The sequence below is a fragment of the Sodiomyces alcalophilus genome, assembly GCF_042370955.1.
Source record: "Sodiomyces alcalophilus JCM 7366 unplaced genomic scaffold ACRALscaffold_4, whole genome shotgun sequence".
Lineage (NCBI taxonomy): Eukaryota > Fungi > Ascomycota > Sordariomycetes > Glomerellales > Plectosphaerellaceae > Sodiomyces > Sodiomyces alcalophilus.
This window is the reverse complement of record NW_027263535.1, coordinates 2,683,543-2,690,496: the sequence shown is the minus strand read 5'-3', so window position 1 is coordinate 2,690,496 and position 6,954 is coordinate 2,683,543. Positions and strand designations below refer to the sequence as shown.

At 37.4% G+C, this 6,954-nt stretch overlaps 1 non-coding gene across 1 annotated transcript; it reads left to right on the top strand.

Annotated features, from left to right (window-relative positions):
• Positions 1–2,601: 2,601 nt before the first annotated feature.
• ACRALDRAFT_t175 lies at positions 2,602–2,678 on the top strand. Its single transcript has one exon. It is a non-coding gene; the product is annotated as a tRNA-Ala (tRNA).
• Positions 2,679–6,954: the final 4,276 nt, after the last annotated feature.

Below are 6,954 nucleotides of genomic sequence, written 5' to 3'. Positions count from 1 at the left end.
TTTAATTCGAGTCGTTGTTTTTATAGTAGGCTATAGAGCCCTAGACCCGAATATGGTTTATATTCGGTTTTTTCTTGTTAGCTAGCTTAAAAGGGGTCTTAAAACCTATAGCTGAATTCGGGGTCCTGTTATATATATATACTGCTAAATATATAGTATCTTCCTAAAGGTATTTATGTAGTCCTAAGTGGAAAAGCAGGCTACGAATGTTTTTTTATTATAGTTCTGATAGCTTATTCGATTAAGCCTTAAGTCTTATAGGTATATAGTGGTTTTATATTATGTTTTACGCCTTAAAAAAGACGTTTAAAGGAGGCGTTTATAAACTCCTTTCCGCTATTAGTATCTACTTTTTTTATTTTTATATTATAGTTATTATTGTCCACTAGTATTTTCTACTCTTTTATAGCTAGAACAACGGTTACTTCTGATTTATTAAGCAGTAATTTTGCCCAGAGGAACCGGGTAGAACGGTCCATAATTAGTAGAATTCAGCGCTTCTTATTATAAGTTATTGGTTCTATTAAGCCGTAGAGATCCATAGATACCTTTTCTAGGTAGGAGAAGTTTTTATATTTATTCACTAAATCTTTATTAGCTAGTATAATAGCCTTACTACGGCGGCAGGTATTATAGCTGTTTATATCTATGATTTCTTATTCTAATACTTTAAAGTCCTTAAAGAGAGAGGTATTACTATATAGGTTTTTTAGGGCTATAGGATATATATAGCCTATTCTATTATACTATAGTTATATAGTCTCCTTTATTGTTACAGTTCTTTTCTTATTATTTTAGTCTCTTTGTTTCTGAAGGTCTAGATTTTTCTGGTTTCTTTATTTCTTTATTCTTTGTTCTAAGCTTTATAGGACTTCCTTTATTATATTTATTTCTTTATTCCTACTTTTTAGGATAACTGGCCTAGCCGTAGCCTAGTAGAGTTCTTTAAAGAGTCTAGCTCTTATATATATATAAAGGGACTCTTTTAATATTTTATTTTTAAAAAGAATAAACTGTTTATTACTAGATAAACCTCTGACTTTACTATCGAGGTTTAGAAGACTTATTATATTATCTCGCGGCGCGAAGAAAAGCGATACTCGTGCAAAGCGAACAACAGGATTTCCACGGGCGGACTTTTTACTAAAAGCTTATATACCACGTTACGATATCTTGTTATTACAGGCAGCGGGGTAGGTCAAGTAGCTTAATTATTATAGCTATTATTCGTGGAGCTATAACAACCACAAAACCAGCTACGTTCAATCCACGTATTCGTTATTTTTCTTCTTTTTTAAAAAGTCCCTTTATAAATAAAGGAATAGCGTATCCGATTATAACAAAGAGTCTTATTCCGATCGTGTAGTTCTTCCAGAACAAGAACAAAGAGCTGGCCTCTTGGCACGACTCTTGGCGACCGTATTAGAAAGAACAAAGAGCTTTAAACAGTAGTATCGGTACGAATAGTTCGAATCGATTAGCTGTCTTCAGGAGATAAAGGGATTTCGTATAGTCGGAGATAAGGATATACGACCGGGGGAGGATAAAGAGATAGCTTAAAAAGGCAGGGAGTCTTTTTAGTATTTCGAATAGAGTAAAAGGGTAGAAAAGAGTAGATTTCCTTCTTTACTAACCCGGGCTTATAACCTTTTAATAGATTAGGCTACGAGTAGTAGGCTATACGCGCGGAAGAGAGGAAAATCAAGCAAATAGCTGTTAAATTCGTAGAATCGTAGGATTACTGCTTATTACGCAAACGCGTAGTTATGTATAAAGAACTAACTCCTGGGATTTCTTCCTGGATTCGGGGCTGGCAAAAGACCCTGAAAGATTAGGTGGCGACTGTTACGTTAACAGCCTACGCGACGGTTATCACGCCACGTTATTAGCTTAAGTAATAATCAAGATATCGTATTTACGATACCTAGTATGTTTATATAACATATATTATAAGCCAAGTGTATATACACGTATAATATATATAGTATTATAGTATAGGTTAAGATAGTTAGAAAGTAGATGTCTAGTTATATAGCTATAACTATAATCTGTTTATTTTAACTTATATATTATACTTATTATTATTATAATTATTACTTATTATAAGTATAATATCAACAAGAACTAAAGAACTAAATCTACCTTAGAGAACTCTAATATACTTAATATAAGTAAGAATACGGTCCAGCGACTTTTTTAAAAAATACTATTAATAGATTTATAGTAATAGCTACTTAGGTAACTATAGATACTGCTATTTAAAGACCAGAGAGTACCTCGTCTATTGCTATAGGCTTAGGAAGTCGTCTATATAGCTAGATACACTCTAGCAATATATCTTTAATAAGCATAAGACCTGGGTAAATATACTCTAATCGACTCGTATAGAAATCCTAACTAAGTAGCACGGCTTTTGCCGTATTAAATTATGTAATAATCTTTCTAAAAAGTATCTATCTATTACTCCTTAATACAGGGACTAGGGGATAGTAAAAGGATATTTAGTTAACTAGAAGTATATAGGCTCCTAAGGGCGTATAGAGAGATATAGAGATAATTATATATTTTACATACTTTCTTAAATATTATAGTATAGATATTGCCTCTATAGTGTAGTGGTGGTAAACCTGGCACACGGTTAAGAGGCGACCGGGTCGGTTCGAATCCGGCTGGAGGCGCACGCAAAAGAGGAACCCCTTTTCCTTTTTTGCGCTACTCAGATCCTATTCTAGGGAGCCCTTATCTGCCTTTAGTATATACGATAAGGGTTAAACAGGGGGCCCGTTAAACCCACCTTCCGCCCGGCTTCGCTAGTTATTAATAGGTGCCACGGGGGAGTTAGTCGCCCCACCGTGGAAATAAGAAGACGGTAGCGCGCTGTCCCTGAGCGCGTAGGTAAAATACACGGCGTCTCTTCCACGATACGGAAGCAGCCTTTTACGCTATTATATAAGCGTTCTGCGTAGGCACGTAGCCTGCGTTAGCTCCACCTATAGCCATCTAAAGAGTAAGGGAAGCTTAGGAGCTTTAACCCTAGGAAGCGTATATATATACATATATAAGTCGCCTATAAGTGGGCCCGCAGGGGCTAGCCCTAGGGTATACGGAAGGCGTATAAATAAACAGAGATAACCATGCGCGCGCCGTTAAATTCGAGCACGTAGTCGGCTTTAAAGCCGCTACGGGCCACGTTATAGGCTTCCTAGTACCGAAGCCACGAGTTTCGTATTAGTAGATAAGTCAGCACCGGGGCCCCCGCTGCACCCGTATAAGGCAGCAATCCTAGAGGAGGAGGGCATAGGGGTTTTTATCTAAGTCTTATACTAGTTTCCTAAGTCTTATACTACGGTTTTCCCCCCTATAGGCATCTAAGAAGGACCGTATAGTCAGAATTCTGACTCCTAGCTACTTAAGGTAGGATAAGGATAGCGGAGTAAGAGATAATAAATAAATAAATAAATAGTATAGATATTATTACTTTATAGTATAGAGAGGTATAGAGTTAACTAATTAATATTATATAGTCTAAATAGGTTAAATAGATATAATACTACCTAATATACTAATAGAGAACGTGGACCTAGTATATACTAGTATACTGCTTAGATATTATATAGAAATATATATATATATATACACAAAGCTTAATACGTAGTATCTATTAGCTTAGTTACACACATACTCGTTAGTTAGCAGGACCCTGCAGATATTAATCTACGGTCCCATAGAGCTCTATAAGCTTATACTTTAGATAATATATCTTTATTTCTCTAAATTCTCTTTATATACGTTTATAATATATAGATACGGGAAATCCGTATAGTAAATGGTAGTAACTAAATTATTATAAATCGTTCGCTCTATACTATACCCTGACTCCTTTTCTCTTTTTTTCCTCGTTTACGCGATATAAATCAGTAACTCGCCGATTAAAGATATTTTCTACAGCTGCCCCGTAAAGATTTCTACTAGTAGTTAATTACCCGCCTATAGTAGATAGCCGTAGACGTTTTACCTCCATACCGACACTAAAGCTTACCTTTAAGTAACTGATAAGGATGTCTATAGCCGTTATAAAACGGTTCGCCTCGACGTATTTAACGATTTTCGCCTATTTTCCCTATTTTTCCCCTGTTTTTTGTTCCTAGTCCCTTTATAACCTTATTTTTAGTCGATTACGTTATCTATATATAATTACACCTTCCTATTATTTTACACCTACCCTATTTACCTATATAAGCCATAAATCACTAAGTCATAAACTCTCTTTCCCTACCCCGTTATAATTCTGTATTATTAGTATCTCTGCTATAAATATAACTACTAATAACTATTAAGAGAAAATTATTCTATATCCATAAATTTATTTAAGTATACCCGGAGTGGGCGGCGTAGCAAAATTTACCCGACGGAGCTATTACTATTATCAGATAAGAAGGAACAGCACTATATAATAAAGCTGCGAGAGAATATTAAGATATAAACCGTATAGCTAGACGTAATAATAGAGCCCCGAGTATAGATAACGGACTAACCTTCCTATCCTAGTAGGAGACCGATAATTAGGCGGTAAAGGTAACCCTCGTGATAGTACTAAGGCACTTAAATATTAGTAGAAGTCAGAATAATAGCAGAACTTACTCCCGTAATAATAGTCAGAACCCTTTATAGGGCACACAGGTAGGCAGATAAGCAGTTAAACGGTATAGTCGGCAGCTATTAGTTAAGAATAGACTATAGACCGTTAATAGTTAATTAACGTCCCTTAACCTTAACGCTCCCCGTAGACCTTTATTCGAGGAATCCTATATATAGTAGCGGATAAACTAAGCGCCTATAACATAAACTCTATAGACGCTAGAGGATAGTTAACCACCGCCTTATATATCTTAAGAACCCTTAGTAGCCCCTAAGCCGTCGCCACGCTAAGTAGTCAGGATAAATACTAATAGATAGACACTAGCCTCTAGTTCCGGTATATAGAGCCAGAGTAGCTAATAATAATATCGGGATTAATAATAGCAGGCGGCCCCCTAGTTAAGCCTATAGCCACCTACCGTTATATTTACCCCTAATTAATTCTAACGTATAATAAGTTTCTTCGCTAATAGAGCTCCGGCTACCGGTAACGGAGGTACCGGAATAAATAACGCTAATAATAGCAACACATAGTATAATAGCGGCCCGTAGGTTTTCCGTCGTAAACTAACTATAATTAGATTCTTTAGTCCTCCTAAGTATATATCGCTAACCTCTATCCTATAGTTAGTCTCCGGAGATAAAGTCCTTTAGTATAACGTTAAGCTTTTTATCGAAAACGTTAAGGAATAGGCGACCACCCCTAATATAGCAGAAAAGGCTCGTATTAATCTGCACGCGCTGTTTATAGGTGAAGCTGCCTTATAGTAGCTAACTAGCCTTACGGCTATATAGCGTAGCAAGGTACGCCGTTCTCTGGACGGATAGTACGTAGCCCTTCGCCGATTAAAGAAAGGCGAAGCCGTTACTATACAGAACGGCTCCGCTAAGGCTAAAACAAATAACTAACCTATAGGCTAGCCGAAGGGAGGGTTAGGCTCGTCACGGGTCCGTATCTAGAGCTAAGGTCCCGAGGAGACGGTCGCCGGGCCTCTAGAAGGGTCGGTAGTGGTCCGATTAGGGGAACGAATAGCTATAGATAGGTAGGCGGGCCTATAGTCGGCTCTTCTAGATCGACTAGATAACTAAAAAGGGAAGGATAATATAAATTATAATTATAATACGTAATAGGTAACGATTATAAAAGATCGGATAAAAAGCTAGCTAGATATAGTGGGTCTATTCCGAAGAATAGCCGTATATAAGACCAGATCTCTAGGACCGAGTAGTCATATAATATCCAACGTCCTGACCCGGAGCACGGGTTAGCCCCTTTATAATCGGCCCTAAATTATTAAGCCACGCCTCGTAGTCTTAATAATTTTAATATAAATATAAACAGTAACCGTCCTAAATATATCTTTATTACCCTAATCAGGGTATCCACTAGCAGTCCTTCTTTCCTCGTATATATATTCCTAAAAACGCCTCTCGAAGACGCAGGCTTAAAGGACGGTGACCTTATAAAGAGGTGACCTTGTAGGTCCTTTGTGCGTATAAAGTAGGCGGCGGCGGCGGCTTCCTTGGTTCCTTAAAAGGAATAAGTAACGCGGCGGCGGCGGTAATAGTAGTGGGCGGCGGTAAATAGGCGGCGGCCCTAGTATAGTCTTTAAAAAGACCGTGACTATAAACGCATATAGGGCAGGCGGCGGCTAATAAGGTAACGCGGCGGCCCTAGTAAAAGATTAATAACGCAGAACGTAGAACTAAGCGATACAGAGTATATCTATCTCTTTCTATTACCTTAATTAAGGCAGGCAGTCTATTTAGTTTATAGGCGTAAAGTATATAGGTCGGATCTTTTTATAGTATAGCACGGCACGTAGGAAGGTCGGGTCTTAGCAGGAATCGCGGTAGGTCTCTTCGAGGCGGTAGTATCGTGGCCGGGTTCGAAGGAATAGGAAGAGCAGGATTAATAGGATTAATAGGATTAACCGGATTAACTATAGGTAGGCGGATTAGGCTTAGGCTGATTAGAGGAATAAAGATATCGGGAAGAAGAAGAGTAGTAAAAAGAATAGGAAAAGAGGGAAAAATAAAGAAAAGAGTGAGCAGGTTAAGCTTGTGGTGACTCTGCTAGTAAAAAACGGTAAGCAGGATTAAAAAGGGTAGGCGGTATTAGTAGCACGTGGTCTGCTTCGAATATAATAAAGATATCTAACGCGTACCACTAAACTAACTAATAACTTAATAACTAGTAGGCTAAATCAATTAAAATCGGAACCGTTTAAATCCTTTTCTTCTAATTAGGCTAATATGGTTATAAGCGAAAGAAAAGGTGAAGAACTATAAAAGATATAGTCTAAGGAAGAGGTA